General features: G+C 41.9%; 1 protein-coding gene and 1 long non-coding RNA gene across 3 annotated transcripts in view; one reads left to right on the top strand and one right to left on the bottom strand.

Moving 5' to 3' along the window:
• tspan9a (tetraspanin 9a) overlaps window positions 1-20,174 on the bottom strand; it is a 232,354-nt gene that overhangs the window by 168,398 nt on the left and 43,782 nt on the right. For both annotated transcript variants that reach the window (XM_085411642.1, XM_085411641.1), the window contains one exon: window positions 13,471-13,536. The gene's annotated coding sequence lies outside the window, so the exon portion shown is untranslated. The remainder of the gene's footprint in view (window positions 1-13,470; window positions 13,537-20,174) is intronic.
• On the top strand, window positions 2,235-5,294 carry LOC146664518 (uncharacterized). The gene is made up of 2 exons (XR_014912482.1): window positions 2,235-2,970; window positions 4,196-5,294. It is a non-coding gene; the product is annotated as an uncharacterized LOC146664518 (long non-coding RNA).

Raw genomic sequence — 20,174 nt, 5'->3', positions numbered from 1 at the left:
ACTTCATGGCTGAGTTTCTGTGTTTCTTAAACACTTCCACTTTGCAATGATGCCACTCACACTTGACTGTAGAATATCTAGTAGGAGGGAAGACATTTCATGAACTGACAGCACAATCGAATTCAGCGAGCTCTTCGGGAAAAACATTCCTTCATAAATGTTTGCAGAGGAAGACTGCATAGGTGTTTGATAAATCTGGCAATAGGACTAAAAACTGTTGAATTTAAAGTCTTGTCAGCCCAGCGACAGACTGGCCAACTGTCCAGGGCGTACTTTGCCTCTCACCTGATGGAAACTGGGATAGACCCAGTCCCCAGACCCTGCCCTGCCCTGCCCTGGATGCATGGATGCATTTAAAGCCTGTTAGCTCTTCATCAAACCACCTTTAAATATTTAGTCAGCTCAAAGTTGATGTCACACCACAGAGGCACTTGATAAATGTCAGTTTGGGCAGCTTGGGCATACATTGACATTTTGGAATGGGTTAGTTCATAATTGATATCACAACAGTAAAAAGCATTACGCTTAAGGATTCCACAACATGATGATTGTTTGCTGAAGTTTTAGCAGTGCCGAACAGATCGTATTTCTTGAACGTTTCCCTGTCCACAGTTCAGTTCAGTTCAGGTCAAGCATTTCACTGCATGTTCACTATATGTTGTACTGTGTATGTGACAAATAAAATTTGTATTTGTAGTTTAGAATAAAATTAACCTGCCAACTAATAAAATTTTAAACACCGTGATTTCTAGAAAAAGCTTTACTTCATTAAGAATAACGTGCCAGCTCAAATGGAACTAGTATCTCTTGTAACGCAGCCACACAGCAGCTTACCAAAATTAAAGTGATTGTGCAAAGATATCAACATTTAAACACTGATTTACATTCATCAGCTGAGCCCAGCACAAAATGCACTATGACGGTGCAGAGACGGGTCAATTGTCCATTAAAAGGGATAAAAAGGTAACAGATAAACAAATCCAAATGGGCCTCTGTCTATCCATTATGGGCACTCCTGCTTTACGAGTTGCAGCAGCTCCCACATTCTTAGGCTGCTGTCATGAAACGTTTAAACTGAAGGCACACAGAGACCCATCAGCGTGCTAAATGTGTGGTGGGAACAGATTTAGAAGATTTAGAGTAATGGAATAATCACCGTGAAGGAGCACGGCGGAGCGGAGTCATGCAAGACTAGTTGTGGCGACCTTGGATTTCGTCAATACAATCAGCGATGTCTATCTCTTACAAAACAAAACCCACACAGGGCTCGGTGCCTTTCAGACAACTTGAAATCAAAACTGATCCGAGTCACGATTATAATGGATAGATTTTATACCAGCGGCAAGCGAACACGGAGGGAGCCACAGAAAACAGAATTTAGGAAAAGATCAAAACAGCGCAGGGACTTAAAGTCTTATGAAAGAAAAAGACACAAAAATGAGCTTAATACACACCCTTATCTCTCAACTGATATTGTAACCTTTGAAGTCATTTTACAGCCATTATGAACACAGCTGTGATATCTTCCACACATAATTATGGTTTATTATTTGTCCCTGGGGCAATAAGTAAATGTGTATTATGTGTATATGGCTATTGAAGTGCATGTAAATTAGTCGAGGTGTATCAGTGCTGTGCTCTGAGCACTGTGTAATTGTGCTGACACTTTGGTGAGACAGCGACAAAGTGTGCGTGTGGATGGATAAAGCATGTGGGTGGTCGCAAAGGTGAAAAGGTCAGGAGCTTAGGCTCGTCTTCACCCACGGGTCATTAAAGAAGATCTGTTTGTCTCAACCAACAAAGACTGTGGAGGAGTGAATTGAGGGCAGCCTTAACACAGAACAGAAATGGCAACAGACACACACACAGTCACATTCATATCTCTTATATCACAATTTTACCGTCTTCCTGCCGTTCTTCTCTCACTGTCACGCCCGCCGTCATCACCACCCCCTTCTCCTCTCTATCTTTGAGTGGGATTTGTGATCTAAGATCAGTACGGCTGTAATGCCCTTCTCAGTGACTGACAGATGATACGGCCTGGCCTTTGGGCCCCAGCCGGAACGGCTGCAGATCAATACCCAAGCTGGCAGCCTGTCAGCATTCACAGAGCAATGTACACACACTCGACGCACACAAGCATTCACGTGCAAGGTATTAGATTATTCTGTTATTATATGTTACCTTATATATGTAATCAAAGTAGTTGAATTAGAATACTGCTGTAGATCACATTATACCCTTTAATATAGAGTGTGTGAGCTGTATGTAGTTTAGTTCTCATTATACTTTTGAGTTAACAGAACATATTCACATATTAGTTCATTAGATAAATGTGCATCACTCTGTATCCTTGATCTGCTGGGAATGTGTTACACTGTTTTCTTGACATGCTTAAGTGTTGAATCATGAAGAGAAGGTTGTAAGCAGGAGACTCTGTGTCTAAAGACAGGGGAGATAGATAGACCACATTCCACACCCCCACCTTACAGAAAGCAGAGAAACAACTGCCGAGGTCATAACTTAGGCGCTGTAACAGAGAAAAAATGTGATGTTTTGGCTTTTACGACTAGCTGGGGGCCACTAGAGACTATAAAAAGCTGAGCAACCCGTCACCATTTTGAGACATGTGCCTGACCCTCTGGTAGCATCTCTCCCGTCCGGACGTTGTAATGCTCTTATTGTTGAATTGTATGGAAATAAATGATTGTTGATTGAGCATTTATACACCGAGTATTGTCCTTCCTTCAGCCCAAAGATTCAAAGAATTGGGAGAATTCAACAACTTGGTGCCGTGTGACCCGGATCTTTGGTGTGCTGAGGAGGTGCAGATTTGACCTTTGGTGAGATCGTGAGGCGAGGTGAACAGAGGACCGGTCCAAAAATAAAAAGGTAAGCACAGCCTGTTGTATTATAAATACCAAATGTGCATATTGGGCTTTCCAAATTAATCTGTTCGCTGAGTCACATGTATTTTCACAGTAAATTTGTCGGTGTCTGGTTTTTGGCGCAAGATACTAACAACATAAGTTGAGGCTGAATTCCAGTGTGTTAAATAAACTGCTTCTACCGAGATACTAATAACATACTACGTTGGACTAGTTGCAGCCACTTTACCTTCCACATTTAATTTTGTCTAATACTGGCCTCTGTAGCAATAATACATTAGAATTTCTTCTGAAGACACGGCCATTAGTTCAGTACATTGAAGTCGAGGTTTGAAGTTTGTTTATGGTGTCGGTTACGTCCTGGCTCTTGCCGGCTATGAAATAGAAGTTGATTTAAGGAAAAGCAGATGCTGGCTTCACGGTGCGGTTGAACGCTGGCAACGCGAGAGCGAAACACGTCCGTAGGTTTGGTTTATGATACGGCGTGTTCCGGTGGTGCGGCCGTGAAGTGCAGTAGTGGTTGGTGCTAATTTTAGTACATTGAACAGAGGCTTGACGGTGGTTTGTGGCGTCAGTCGAGTTTTTTTTTTTAAGGGCTGCGGTCATAAAACAAAGTAAAATTTTACTTGCCAAGAAGTACATAGAGCAAAACCTGGTTTATGATGTCGGGTATAACTTCGGGGATGCAAGCATCACTTTTATGATGCGACTTTGCCCCGTTGTGGCGGTCATAAGCGCAGAGAAAGGGGTATTTTGGTCTATGGTGCAGTGTGCTTTAAGAAGATCTAATAGTTGAGCTCAGAGGTTTCTGTGTAAAATTCCCGCTGAGGAAAAGTGTTGTGTGTGTGAGTGTGAAAGCGCGCTCTGGGTGAGAGAGTGTGTGTGAAGCTGCGAAGCGCGCTCTGGGTGCTGTCTTGTGGGTAAAGCGCGCACTGAGTGAGAGTGGGAGTGAGGCGCGCTCTGAGTGTGTTTTTTGTGTGGAGTGTGAAGCGTGAACACAGTGATGTGATGTGTTTGATTAGGAGGACATTAGAGCAAATACACATTTTAGGATCAAAGGTTGATGCCTAGTGTACCTGTGGAACATTTGCCCTAGGAGTGGCGACCCTCCTGTCCGTGGACGCGTGGCCAGGACCGGCGTCGTCCGGGTGCCGAGGTGGTGACTTGGGGAGGTGAGGGCCCCCGCATAGCCACGGAAATAACACTGGAACGGCCGTGTAATCACGGGTTCACATTTATTCCGGACTAGAACAAGACACATTTTGCGAACAAACGTTGAGTCTAGATTAGTAAAGAAATATAAAAAGGTTGAATTCCTCGTTTCAGTGGTTGAAATTGTTGTGTGCCTGTCCCCTGACGAGTGTGAAATTAAAATAAAGAGGGAATTTGGAGCCACATAGAGATAGACGGGCATAATTGGGTGTATTACTCTGTGGTGTAATAAAAATAAAAAGGAGAGATAGTAAGAGGTGTGCAGTGGAGAATTATGGAGGAGTACAGAGAGGAATGTGTTGGGAGACTGGCGTACAGTTTACGCTGTCAAGGTAGGCGTGTTGCCTGCTTATCGGTTTAACAGTGATGAAAATGAAATTAAATAAATCTCTTAGTGTGTTGATACAGGAAGCTGCGGACCTGGACCAACTGCCCCCACAAGCACAGCGGCCGAAGCAAAATTATAGGTAATGGGAACCACACCCAGCACGAATCAGCAGCTGTGAAAAAGACAGCAGCGAGGAGAGAATTAGAGGAGAAATTAAGAGAAGTTTTAACACATAAAATTGGGGCCAACGGACTTGTGGAGGTTGGGAAGGCGTCCGGAGCATCACAACAAAAAGGTGAAACAAAAACACACACAAGCAGAGAAATCTGAGAGAAAGGCTCCTTTTAAGGTAACGCCTAGTTTGAGAAAAAGATAAAATTAACCTGCCTGCCTACAAATGCACATACACGCAATGAAGAAACAGCTTACACTCATGAACACGTGAAGATTTTCCAGCAAGGTTAAAGAAAAATTAACATACTTAAATGATGAAGTCTATACATTACTGACAAAGAAACCCTCTGGGTTGCAGGACAACAATTTAACTAAAAAAAAAAAAAAAAAAAAAAAAGGAACACTGGTCTAACCAACCAGGCAAGACACAACAAATTTAGTGGTTAAAAGATTCAAATTGTGACATGTTTTCTGTTGATTGATTAATAAAAGTGATTACTGAATGAAAGAAAGTTCCTTTTTGGGCTTTTAAACATGATCTTAAGAATTTTAACATATACCGGTGTTGTCCTGTCAACTTGGTGGGTTAGGAGTTGATTATATCGGGAGACAAAAAACAAAAAAAGGGGGAGAGAAGGCTGACACAGGGCCTGGCCCCATTGTCTCCCCTCTGAATAACACAGCCAACACAACAACATTTTCCTGTTCGTTTGTTTTTGTTTTTTGTTTTTTGTTTGTTTTTGTTTTGTTTTGTTTTTGTTTTTTCTATACATATTTAATTACAGGCTGCTTTGCCGGCCCTGAAAGCCGAGGCTGACACGGGGGAAAATTCCCAGACTGCGTTAGCTGACAGAGCTGTGACGAGACGCCCGCCAAGCCCGAATGAAAAGTAAGGCCGAGCGAAAGAATGCTGACCTTGATAACTTTGCATTCACACTGTGCAGGACAGTGATGGACCAACACGGATGATCGGGTGGCGAAAAAGGGCGTGACCGAGACAAGAGGAGTAACTGAGGACAGAAGGCACCTCAGAATGGACAAAAACACAGAAGAAGATGCAGGTTTCACCTGCGGTGAACATCGACACTGGAGAAAGGACTGCCCCAATTGGGGTCAGAACCAGGACGGACTGAATTTTGAGCAGCAGCAGCAGCAGCAGCAGCAATGGTCGCAAACAAACTGAAAAGGAGGGGGGGCAGGACCCCAGGCCATGCTTCAGGCAGTGGTTTACCCAGAACACCAGAACAGGAAAGTGATGAACACACACACACACACACACACACACACACACACACACACACACACACACACACGTCTCCAAACACACAGATTCAGAATGAAGTGAAATACACACATGAACACGTGCACTCGTTGAGTGAGTGAGAAATGACACACACACACACACACACACACACACACACACACACACACACACACACACACACACACACACGGGAATGTTGATTCACTGAGAAGTGATGCACACACATACACATGCACACGCTTGTGCAATGAAGAGTGATCCACACGCACACACACATACACGCTGATGCAATGAAGAATGCTTTGCTTATGCTGATATGCAAAATGCTGCACACAAACATCCCAATGCATAATTTTTATGAGGAGCCATTGATTACTTAGAATGTGTTATATGTCACCCAGAGGGCATTTATGTAGATTTTAGGAATAAGGTCTAAAAAAGTTTGGTTATGAAAACAATGTCTGTGCGTGATGTCTGTTTATGGCTCAAGGCCTTGACTGAATTCTTTGCTGTGCTTCACACAGCCCTGATGAGGAACAGTGGCACAGAGTGAAAATGATGAATTAATAGTGTAAGTTTTAGGTCGGAGTACGGCATTTTCTGTGATTGAGTTTTAATTCAAGGAGGAACAAAAGGTGTTACGGCACCTGAGGTTCTCATTCCCACACAATATTGTCCCGGCAGGAAGCAAAATGTTCCTGTGAATTTCTGGTTGATTGTTTGGTTTTGTTTAGCGCTAGCTTGATTTTATCAGTGAGCTTTGGCTTGTGTTCTTTCTCGTAAGCGAGAGAGGGATAGTTTTATGCTTGACATGTCTGCAACGGGCCCTAGTTTGTGTTATTTTAGTAGTATTTTGTTGGTTATGTCTGTTTTCGTTTTTGTTACAGTGCACTGGAGAAAAAACATCTGAGAGGTGTGATCCACCGGTGGTGATATGTTGATATTTTGTGAGTTTATGATTTAACAATCAGCTCTTTAAACCAGGCCTGAAAGATTGAAATTTAAAGCGCTATAAAATATTCTTACAAAAACAGTTGCAAAGTGTGCTTCTCCATGATTGTAATTGGCTTGGGAGAAATTCACTTATAGGGAACACTGAGAAGTTCTGAGTCTAAAAGGATTGCACCGAGTCAATCCGGCCCAAAAAAACAACAAGGAATTGTTTTCCTTTAAAATGATGACGTCATCTTGCTGGTGATGGAGGCTCGAATAGGTTGCGCGTGAGACTCCATTATCAGCAACATCTGGTATGAATGTGTATGGAGGTATGCATGTGAATGGACTGTGATGGACTGACGACTAAAAGCTTTGACTGACTTGATACTGAGACAATGACTGCACCCACTTTAGGATTAGTAAATGCCAATAAACAATTCACCCAGCCGACAAGAGAAGGGTGGATGCTTCGCTTTGTTTTGTTTTGTTTTTTCAGTAGCAGGAGGATAAGAGAGACTGGAGGAGGAGACTCTAGCTTCACATAAGTATGAACTGCAGACTTAACACTGTGGTTGCTGATTTTGAGTTACTGATGTTTGCATTAAGAAAACTGTGCTATATTAGCTGTGTTTTGATTAAGGTATCATGTTATATTATTGGGAATGCCAAGTGCTACAGTGGAGAAGACTTTTGATACCACTCATGACTGGAATATGTTATTATTAACCATAGCAGGCCACTGTAAAAAGTCAATTAAATTTTATAGAGGAAAATCGCCAAAATTGAACAATACCTATGAATGACTGGCCACATTCAGAATAGAGATATGCAATAATAAACATTGGTCCACGTGATTTAGGTTCTCACTTGAAATAGTAAGTTATTAAATGTAGAATATAATCGACAGGGACATTTGATAGGATGTGGTACTGAAAAAGAACAAGAGCAAAGTAAATAAAGAAAATATTGTGTTTAGTTTGGATAAATTCAAATTAAAATGTACCATTACACTCAGAGGATCAATATGGAATAAAACATATGCAAAATTTGTAGGAAGTACATGACTGATAACTGTTCTGTCCTGAGCGTTTGTTTCTAGAGCACCCACTTGACCACACCAACAGTTTCTCGCCACCGAGGAGGGGTACTTGCAAAAAGAATAAAATAAAAATCTGAGTTTAACAAAACATTTTAAATGTAAATATCAAGCTTACCTTTCTTTTTCCATGAAATGTGCTTGTGGGCACGCCAGCCATTTTGAAAAGGTGGGCAAAACAATTGGCAAGGCCACACCCCCACACATGTGATATAATTTTAAAGGTACTGTTGCCCTCTCTAAGAAACATCAGGAATTAGAGGAGTGGCAAGTAGAGTATGCGAGCTACAAGCAAAAACTAAAATGTGTACTACAGTGTGCAAAAATGAAATACTGGGTCATCAGGGGGTCATGAGGGACATTTATAAAACTAAAAGTCCCACTAACCTTAAAGTGCACTTGAAAAGCCCACACAAGAAGGTTAACCTAGCTTACCTAGAAGACCTCATCAGGGGGAGCACACTCCCCCTCCTTGAAGAGCTCACCCACTCAACCCGCATCCCCAGAAAACAGCTAACCCCAGATAAGGCAGCGTGATGTATCCCGAGACAACAGGACTGGGACATCTAAATAAAGGTGTGAAACAATCGCCTTCAAAAGATTATCAATTCACTTCAACCAAAATTAGGACCACACGGTGCGGCAAGAGTTAATAGTTATTAGTCTCAACACCCAAGGATAACCAGAAGAGCATGATTGATATGATGGAACTGAGATTTTGTTACACTTAATTTTTGCAAAACACAAACAAAACTAAATTGAAACTAAGGATTTTCAGAAAATAAAAACTAAACTAAACTAGCAAAGAATTGGTAAAAACTAATTACAACTGGTAAAAATTGAAAATCTGGAGTCGAAACTAAATAAAATAACAACTAATGGAAATGGCGAAATGTTTAAAACCCTGGTGCAGAGATTGGCAAATCTGACCAGGAAACGTTATAAAATGGATTGTCAGGATAGTCAGCGTTAAAGCCACTTTTGACAGTCCATACTAGGATGGCATTGGACATCTTCGGGGCAGAAAAGGGTTGGTGTGACCAAGGTGTGGTTTGGCTTGTTGTATGTACATTTCAAAATGTTACAGCTCTGGATGGACCAGTTACCAGATATGATGTCACTAACCTTCTCTTTTAAGTGTCTAGCTCCAATGAATTGACACATGGGAGTGTGTCAAAAAGGGGGAGTTGAGTCCGAACATCAAACAATGGTGTTATGAACATTTTATGACTTTATTTGTGTGTTTAATAATTTAGATATGGTAAAACTTAAGCTTATAATGTGGTAGACTTAGAAATGGTTCATTAATTTTTGATTTCTTTTACACACACATAGATTATGATTAGAATAGGTTCTGAACATAATATTTTAAACCAAATTTGAATCATTAGAAGAACAATGGATAACAATATTAGATTATCAAGGCTAGGGAGAGAGGTGTTTTGGTTTTCTGTCTCTTGCAGAGAAAGGAACAGACACCAGACGGGGACCCGGAGATGTGAGGACCCTTCACAGCAGGGACAGATGTAGGGACAGCCGAGACAGCAACTGGGGTCAAGTGTCATGACGTTTGGGCTCCTGGAGAAGATGGATCCCACAAACACAGCAATAACCATGAAGGGGTTGGCGAAAACCAGGAACACCAGACCAACGAGGTTCGAGAGGCTCTTGGCAAAAAGGGGGACACGCCGGTGAACCCAAAACACACAGATCTTTGTTTGAAATCGGGGCAGAATAATCCCCAGAACTGTGCAATGACTAAAGGGTGGTCTAACCCCGGAGGTCGAAGAAAGAAGCTGAGAATCACCCAACTGGAAGACACTGGTAGCTGCAGCAATAAAAATAAAGGTTAAAAGCTCCTTAGACAGAGGTTCTAGTCTAAGTACATTTGAAAGGTATAAGGGGGCATTAAAATGGGAGTGGAAAACTGGAGCACCAAAATAAAGCTGTGGGAGAACTGGGGAGTGATGGGAGAGTCATCTGTAACTGCTGTTATGGTTGTAAATCTAACTTTGCTTGCATCTGAACTGCGTGAACACAGAGGTCATCCCACATATGGTCCACCCGTTAAAGGGGGACAGAGGGCCTCAGGATCAAGAAAACTTGGACCTTGCGACCCTGGAGTGCATGTTGTAAGTGATCTCTTTCAGAGATCAAAAGGGGGAATTATTAGATTATTCTGTTATTATATGTTACCTTATATATGTAATCAAAGTAGTTGAATTAGAATACTGCTGTAGATCACATTATACCCTTTAATATAGAGTGTGTGAGCTGTATGTAGTTTAGTTCTCATTATACTTTTGAGTTAACAGAACATATTCACATATTAGTTCATTAGATAAATGTGCATCACTCTGTATCCTTGATCTGCTGGGAATGTGTTACACTGTTTTCTTGACATGCTTAAGTGTTGAATCATGAAGAGAAGGTTGTAAGCAGGAGACTCTGTGTCTAAAGACAGGGGAGATAGATAGACCACATTCCACACCCCCACCTTACAGAAAGCAGAGAAACAACTGCCGAGGTCATAACTTAGGCGCTGTAACAGAGAAAAATGTGATGTTTTGGCTTTTACGACTAGCTGGGGGCCACTAGAGACTATAAAAAGCTGAGCAACCCGTCACCATTTTGAGACATGTGCCTGACCCTCTGGTAGCATCTCTCCCGTCCGGACGTTGTAATGCTCTTATTGTTGAATTGTATGGAAATAAATGATTGTTGATTGAGCATTTATACACCGAGTATTGTCCTTCCTTCAGCCCAAAGATTCAAAGAATTGGGAGAATTCAACAAAGGACAGCATCAAAGCCTGTTTGAATCGGATGGCATTTGCAGGAACAGGACCTGGATGTTTGCAGCACAGCAGGAGGGGACATTCCTAGGATGCAATACCTGGCCTACAGGAGCAGCATGGCTGCAGGATGACGGAGCGATGGATTCCCATGGCTCTTTTGGGTGGATATATTAAGCAGTCTGGATAGATGAACCAGCCAAACAAAGTAAACAGGTTGGAGAAACAACCAGGAAATGGTGTATCTGTTTATGTGACAGGGTGGCTCTTTAACCTTTGTGACTGACATCTTAGTATAGAGGTTTACAGATTTGCTTAGCAAGTGATGGGTTGGACCTGAACCACACAGAGACACAAATCCATCTGGGGTTGTGTCAGGAAGAGCATCCAGTGTAAAACTTTGCCAAATCAAAACATGCCGGAGTCCTACTGACAAGGTAGGAGTCGACAATAGCTTTTATTTGGAACGGACACTGTGGCTTGAATAGTGACTGAAACCTTATGCTCTAGTGCCATTTACCTTTTTGGTAGAGCTCTACAAGTGGGGGGCGTGTGGTTTGAAAACAGAGTCCTGTTCTGATTTGAAAAGATCTGCAATTGGTCAACGTCTCCCGTGACAACGTACTTTAGCCATAATGGACTTTTGTTGTCTATACCAGCTTTAACGTGTATTACATATGTAAACATCATTATAACATCAGCACATAAACATTGAATCTTAATCTGAAGTTAGCATTAGTTTGTGTATTTATGTCACTAAAATTGAATTGAAAAGTTTTTGGATTTTTTTTCTTTTTGCAGTTTTTCTTTTTTTTTGCAAGCCTGTGATTAGTTTCCAGATCTGGCTGCACTCGAGCATAAATGACCAGAAAAATTAGAACTCACTCATCCTCGCTATTATTCTAATGGGCTTTAATACAGAATTGCAGGGAAAGCGTGAGAAAGTGAAAGTGAAGGCCGTGTAATATCAGCTGTCAGGTGAAAACTAAAGCATTTGCAGTTTTTCCCATTTATATTCGTGTTACAGAGTGGATCATTATATCACATTAACAGCGTGTTCTACAATATAACATGAAACACAAGCACACACATGCAAACAGTTGCACATACATAAAAAATAAATGAAGGCTTTCAGTGAGTTAAACGAAAACCTCATCCTTTCTGAGTATATACAGTGACTCTGCTCACGTACTCCATTCTTCTAAACAGAACCAATGTACACCGACCTATGCAAATAAACTGTGTCCAAGAGGGAGTCTGTATTTCCATCTTTCTATTGTGCATTGCATCACCGATCCTTACTATATAAATAAATATGAGAGACGTATAAATAATGCAGTCACAGATTTGACAGTCGGAGTAGCACCATCACCTCCACGCTCAACGTGTCTGCTAACTCCCACTCGCTCAACCTTGTTGTGATATATCGTCTTCCAGAGTCAATCAATAGCCAATTAAAGACACAAGGTCTCCGGTGGCCACGGGTGCATGTGGCGCTGTTTGACTATGGAGATAAATATGTAAATGGTTGACAGGCAGGATATCAAGTCAGTATGTTCCAATGAGAAGAACAGGGAGGCTAACAATAACACACACATACACGTACGTGTGTGCAGCACTACTCCAGTGTGGTATCTAAGGTGCAAACCCACTAACACTCATAGGGAACCAAAGGACTAGATCCCCTCAGGATGGCAGGTTGTAAGATGTGCTGTGCTTATCCATTGATGCAACTTAATGAACTGCTAGCTGCAGGGTACATCATTCAGTCTCTCTCTCTCTCACACACACACACACACACACACACACACACACACACACACACACACACACACACACACACACACACACACACACACACACACAGAGAGTCTTCTGTATATACAATACAATAATAATGGATGTTAGTTCCATGAAATATATACACATCCTCCTGGTAATGGAAACGCTTCCAGAAACAATCTGAGGACGTGGCAGAGTACAGAGCAGCATTACTCTAGAATAAAGCTGTCTCCCACTCAGTTACAAACATATGAACACATGTGATCAAAGACCCTGCTGAATGCAAAGCCAGGATGCTCAGACTTCTGCGTAGCAGATGCACTGTCTGAGAAGAGCGTGATGTGCAACCCACAAAACCTTGACCCTTCAGTCCAAAACCTCCATGAACGATCTCCTGCTGTGGAACTTTACATGTCGATACTGGATCTCCTGAACACTCATCCCCTTGCATGAATAGCTCTGGAGCCTACTTCACTTTCTGCCCATCTCTGTGTCTCTCTGCATTCCTCCTTTTAAAGCTCTGCCACCACAGGCGCCGCCAAAGAGCCTGACAGTTCAGCCTCTCTTTGATCTCAAGGCACAGGTTATCTGTTGCCTGGCTAATTTTAGTTAGCCCCTTTAAGCTGGGATTCTCTTTGAAGCAAGGTGCAGGAGGGAGTTATCAGTGTGGCCCCTTCAGTTACACATAGATTCAACCTCACGACTTTCAGTTTCTACTGTAAGCTGGAAAAGATTATCAGCCTTGTTGTTGCATCTGGATTGCAATCAGCTCTGGGCATGGAGTTGATGACATTTAAGAAATGCAGATTTATGTGAGGTAAAAGCTTCGAAGTCTTTGTTTAATAAACAGAATATTACACAGGAGATGCTAAAGGAGGCGAGCTACTGAAACCACGTAGGAAATTAGAAGCTCTACATTTTATTTTGCTGCAAGTTTAACAGACTGTCGTAGGAGATGGAAGGTGGAGGTGCTACAGGTGAAAAAGGAAATCTTACCTTTCTGAGGAGGGTGAGAATTAGGAAAGGACACAGACTGTGCTGCTGGCTGGGCAGGTCAAATATCTGTTAAAAAAAAAAAAAAAAGTGAGTCAGGTTTGTATTCCTTACCTCGTTTTTACTCAAGCCAATAAATTGAAATGTCCCATGCAAACAAACTCATTCAAATAATAAAACACATATTTAAGAAAAAAAGAAAAGGAATTAACTTTTCTTGCATCTGCCTAACCAGCCTGGAGTTGTTATTAAATCTGAAGAGGGTTGACAACACAACCTCAGGGAGCGTGTGTTTACAGCAGGCTACTCAGGAGCACACTCCAGTTGTTGCTCTGTGATTTTATAGAATAGCGGACCAGCTGGCCTAAGACTCACTTAAATGAGTGAGCCCTAGGCAGGTGACCTTGAAAGACCTGACAGAACACAGTTTCTCAATCTGAACCTCAAACTAAATGGGAGAAGCATGTCAAGGTGAGTGGACAAGTCTTAAAAGTAAATGTGCCTGCCCGTGTTATACGAACGCAACTACTGAATACACCTCTCAGCGCTATGTTTGTCTACCGCACTACTGAGATCAAACACAAAACACACACGCACACAAAGCTGAAAAGCCAAAGGAAGGTACACAGAATATCAAAGCGCTTGCACTCCAGTGTGAATGATGGTCCTCCGTGAGCACCTTCAGGTAAGAGGAGCAGCAGGCGTCTGCAATCTGATTTAGCGCATCAATCTCACACAAGAGGGGTCACTTTTCTTCCCACAGGATGACTTACGGGGGCACGGCTGCTATTTTCATTTCCATTTTTTTGAAGAATGGCAGCCAAAGTTTCCCTCTGTATGGTGTAAAAAGTACTGCATAAGCTCGATGAAGGACAATGACCCAGGCTATTGCCAATAGAACGTCTGTATGGCAATGCCGTGCTTTCTACAAACACACACAGACACAAATTGTAAGGATAGTTTGAGTTTTATCTCAGTCCACATAGACTTGGTTTGAAAGCTGCATGTTAAACATGTGGGTACTGTAGTCTGGAGATAAATTCATTCCTCAACAAGCATTATGCTGCAGCTTTTGAGTGGTTAGAAAGTTTGCACTAAGGAAATAAATACATGAAAAAAGCAATATGAGAAACAACATTAGCTTTAAGTAAGACGTAAGCAAAGACGTTCTCTATCTTCAGTTCTTTCGTGCGTGTACTTCTATTACTATTATATTATTATCATCACTTTTAATTCCATTTATTCTTGGAATAATTAAAAAAAAAAGTATCCAAAGTAGTTTTTGTGGCATGTCTGGTTTACAATATATTTGTGGGTACTGTTCATATACTGTTTGGCCACATAGGGCTTGCAGCCTTTGTAACAAAGCCCTATTAATCAGACTTAAAATCCACATATTATTTTGGGGTTAGACATACTTGGAATGGAATCTACAATATATCGTTACGACAGTGCTTTTCTGAGCCTATTTTTTTATTTCAGCACATTTATTGAATTAAAGATTTCAAGCCAAGCACAAGACTGAATGGACTGCCTTCAGGGTTGTCAATTTCTGTTGAAAGATGCAATGTCAAAAGGCCTAAGGTCAGGCAAAGAGTGAAAAGCACTGTGAGGCTGAGTGGGAAGGCAGAACAGTAGAAAAGAACACAAAGAAGTCAAGTGGTGACAGAGGAATAAGCATAACGTTAATATGTTACTGCGGCATCAGGACGGAGAAAGGATAAGAAACCAGTCAGATAACAAAACTGGATGTGCATACTGCTGTGAAGAACAACCCAAAGAGCAATGCAGCTCACAAAAACAGACAGTTTTGTTCCTCCCATTAGTGAGTTGAATTAATTAGGGCTCCAGTGACGCAAATAATTATGTCCCACCATTACTCCTCATCATTATAAGCTTGTCTCCTTCCTCTTCCCGGGAGACTGCAGACAGCCAACTGGACAAGCAACTTTAAAGATCATCCATGGAAAAAAACCAAAGGAAAACAGGAAAGCTGTCAACATTCATTTAGTATAAAACTTGAAGAGCATTCCTACAGTGAGTCACGCTCAGGAGATAGATGCTGGTTTGTGGTCATCAGTGATCGTACAGCCAAGTTAGTTATGTTCCTATAGCTATAAACAGAGTGTCATTTGGCTTGAAATGTGATCAGTCACCCTGTGAGTTATATTTACCATCTGTGGCCCTTTACAGTGTTTGTGTATGTATGCAGCATGTGGAGCATGTGAATACAAGTCAATATGCAAGATGTGTATCCTTCCAGCAATTGCTAAGGAAGAAGATTAGCTTGTAAAACATGCAGTACATGACATACCGTATCACCACTGTGGACACAGATAGCCCTTTCATAGCATTTAGACAAAATTCCTCAAGATCCGACAAGGAACAAAAAGTGACCCTGGTATTCTAACAAACAGCTCTCTGTCTGCTGAGGCAGATCAAGAACGACACTTTAAGTTCAGGTTAGGTCCTGGGAGGACGATATTTGGCCTTGCAGTGAGGATCACAAACCCAAACAACATTGTTTTGAATTAAAAAAAAAAACACAGGAAGAGGTGTTGAAAAGCCACTGCTTTGCTGTGTGTGGTAATGGATAATCATTTGTCTCATGGGTCTCATGAGTCCCGCAGCTGTGGCGCATTCAGAACTCACACAGCTGTGACTGAGGGACCGTTGGCCAGCGCTGGCACAAATCAGTGAGTGAGCTGTGGATGGCTTTGCTCCCACTAAGGAAGACTAGTGCTTAAGTAATGCAGCACTGGTGGACAAGTCTAAAGTTACACTCTGCGTAGAGGTATTTTTAAAAAACTATTTAAACAGTCACTAAACTGTAGTGTGAAGTGGTCTATTTCGGCTCTTTTGTGGGTAAAATTGTGCTTCAATGGATCGCGCCATCCTGCGTTTAACACCAAGTAAGGATTATGAAGAGCATGCGGCACAAAAATTGTCATCCATTTATTCTAAATGCATAAATTGAGACATTACAGCATTTAATCTCTGCTCCATGCGCATGTTCACTTTGGGACAGCAAAATCAAAATGACAAGATGCGGAAACTTGCACATCCGGGGAAGATGAAGGTATTGCTCCTTCATTTGCAGGCCTGACAGGCTATTGATTGTTCTTCAGCTAAGCCTTGAGGCTCACGTCTTACCATTGTCTCACCTCCCTGCATGATCCCCCAACATAAACACACACATTTCCCCCCTCTATAGGATGTGTGCCCCTAACAGCTGTCCTTCCATATCTCTCTCTTTAGCTCACTTGCCTCTCCCATCATTCCCTCACTCTATTTTCTTCCTAGAAAAAGTTTCTCAGGCTGAACCCCGTCCATAATAAGTGCTGGTCTGGCATAATCCTCCTCTATAACACTGTAGAGAAAACTTTACTTTCCAAATCCTTGACAGCTGCTTCAGTAAGGTCGGACGCTCAGACTCTTTTTACAATGTGGTCTTGCCTCGGTTGTGCCTTTTCATGCCATTGGTCACAGCAGGATGGACCATGACACAACCACACAGGAATGCTGAAAAGAATCCAAAGTAAATCCCTTTCGATGCAATTGCAGCTTGAATATATGAAAAACCAGGGACAGCCGACAAAAGCACACTATTCTTTGGCTACTAAAGGATGCAAAACTCTAAAATGGAACACAAGAAGGGTGTTGGGCCGAAGCATACAGCCCAACGTTACTCTGCAGTTCTTGTTCTGTACTGAACAGTACATATTTCAATCATAAATCTGCATCGCTAAGGCTTAGAGGACTTATCACAGGGAACTGCTGTGCAATTCAACACATTGGGTGGCTCAGCCAAGTTCTGATTGCGGGTTGATGTATGTGAAAGTTAAGTCAGGGGGGTGCAGTGGTAAAACTGTAGTCACTGGAGGGAAGCCAAAGTGTGTGGCACTGCTGAGTGATGAGATACACGCCTGGAGATTCCTGCAGAAGCTGAATTATAAGAGGCGGGATGGAATTCAACAGACAGCTTTAACCATGCAATTATTTTGTACAGTAACTAGTAGTGAAAAATGCTGTCAACACAGGTCTGCAGAGCACATCTTTACCTGAAAATGAAAGATACAGGAAAATAAGTTTAGCCTGCTTCTAGCTCTAATTAACTTGTTTCCATTTAGCTTGATGATAACATGTCAGATTTGTGTTTTGTTTTCACCTTTGAGGGGAGCAGGCGTCTCCTTCAATTGTTCATTACTTTACTCTGAGTCATCATTTATCAGCTGTTCTTTAATAGGCAATTTGAATGACAATGACCAGACCGCCGCTACACTTTCTTTCTATATTCATAATGATGCCGCGTTCAACACAGCACAACCCGTGCACACCACACACAAAGAGTATGCTCTCACAGGCAGGAAGAGCCTTAGAGGTCAGCTGTTTGCCAAGGTTCATGAAGTGCTGGTAAAGAAGAGTTATGACAGCTCGGCTCCATCCCATCAGCCACACTGTCAACTAACACAGCATCATTTATACGTAAAAGCCGCACAGTTGAACACACAGCAGCATGGGTGGGCAAATTACTGCCACAGCTACACCACTTCACCACTCACGCTTCAAAGAGATGACTGTAGAACGGGCCACAAATTGAGCTGATATGAAGTATGAGCTACTGCCAAACTTGCATAATATATCTGGTCAGCGTGATCTCTGTGTTTACGTTTGCATGCACACTCCTTCAAAAAGTCTGGGACTAAAAAGGACGGGGCCAAACGAGGTTGGATTACAATTCAATTAAACCTTTAAAAACGCTGTATTGTTTTACATTTCCCCCTAACAAAAAAGCACAAAAGCAAGAGATTTGCATGTGTACTCAGCAAATATATATTTCACAGATATATTTATAAGGAATAAAAATTCCTTTCCTATTTTCCTAAAAGTTTCCTCGTATAAGACAAAACTACACTTTTTTTTAAAAGTTTCCAACTGAAATGCAGTGCTTCATTGGAAAACATGACACGCAAAGCATTAACACCAGTTAGAAGAAGAGGGAAATACTGTAAGAAGACCCTTAGGCTTGCTGTGATTATCAATAGTTAGGTTCTTTTTGTGAGAAAAAACAAAACCAGTCTCCAAACATTAAGGCTGACCCATACACCCTGCAGCAAGGTTTTGCTTTATCATCAAGACAGCAAGAGCTACTTATGTGCTCAGAGCTTCTGATTTTTCCTTTTTTTGATCCGTGGCCATGGAGGCAAACCAATTGATACATCTGCCCTGAAACAACACTCTCTTCTTAAACCTATAAAACCTATATTTCTGTTTGGACAGTGTCAGAGAATGTGTTGTTTTTGTTCCATTTTGTATAGGCTGCAGCTAAAAGCTGTCACTGTTTCACTTATCCTATTAATAAAGTTTACCATTGTGGCCCACTTAGGCCCAGCTCAAGAGTATGAAGACACATTTTTCTTCATTTATCAAGTAGTCAAAAAGTGAAGACACAAAGATAAACAAATAATGTGCATAATGTGTACCAGTCCTCTGGTAGAGGAGCTACATCCCCGTGTCAGACCTTATTCCTCACTGCAAAGCCTCCTTCAGCAATGCCCAACTCAGGCTATAACTCATTCTGTAGGCCACTTCTGTTCTCATTCGTCTATGTAGCAACCACTTTGGTAACTGCAAACCTTCATAGCAAGGATATACAAGAGCAATGTCACGGTTCTGGGTCAGTTTGACCCAGTATTTTGAGTTGTTATGTTTTGGTGCGTTTTTGCTTTTCTGATGATGATGATGACGACCACGACGACGAATCTATGTTTCAGTTATTCTTGTTCAGGGATTAGTTCTTAGGTTTTGTGTTCTCATGTTTATTGCAGGTTTAGTTCAGTGTCTAGTCTGTCTCTCACTGTCGTGTCTGCGTCTTTGTTTAGTGGTGTCTTGTTTCCCGTTTTACTCTGAAGGTTCATGTTCCTGTCTTATGTCAGTGTTTCTAGCTGTGTTCCCCTTCTGTCTCTAATTCCTTGATGACTTCCTCAGTGTAGTTCCTCAGCCCAGTGTGTCTTCGTGTCGCGTCGTCTGTTCGTGCACCCTGTTATTTCTAGCTGCACGTCAGGATTCTAGCTTGCAAGATTCGGTATTGGACATGTTCATAGTCACGTTCTCCAGTCATGTTTCCCTACACCTTCATGTGCCAGTACCGAGATCTTGTTCACAGTTTTTCATGTCGTGTTCATAGTCTGTCCACAGTACTTTGTCATAGTTCAGTCCTGGTCTTCGTTCATAGCCTTTAGTTACTCCCAGTTTAGGTTCTTAGTTTTGTCATTCCCATAGTTTGTGGTTTGTTATTTTGCCTTCTGTATCAGCCCTGATTAAAGGCTCGTTTTGAGCTTAGCAAAAGTTTTGCCTCCTGCGTCTGTGTCCGCACCTGGGTCCAACAAACACACTCTCCACACGGTCTGCCCTCGCAGACCACGACAAGCAGCTTGGCATTGTAGTATAGTTACATTGCTCCGCTGGACTCCTTCAACAGAGTTTCTGTACATCACAAAGAAAGTGGTCCATGGCAGGCAAAAGCCAGAAGTGTTAGCTCTTGTCACAGTCTGGCGAGGGCAGACTGTATGAATTGAGAAAAGGACCCAAAACGCAGACTCCAAGGAACAGGGAACAGAACTTGAAATGTTAACAAAAGGCGAGCCGTTTAATATGGCTGGTAGAAAAGGTACAAACAAAGGGCAAGGCAAACTGAAGCAAAATTA

This window comes from Rhamphochromis longiceps, linkage group LG7, assembly GCF_057381845.1.
Source record: "Rhamphochromis longiceps isolate RC_006_pf linkage group LG7, R_longiceps_female_GT1.1, whole genome shotgun sequence".
Taxonomy (NCBI): domain Eukaryota; kingdom Metazoa; phylum Chordata; class Actinopteri; order Cichliformes; family Cichlidae; genus Rhamphochromis; species Rhamphochromis longiceps.
Note: the sequence above shows the minus strand (reverse complement) of the source record. Positions and strands in the feature narration are given on the sequence as shown.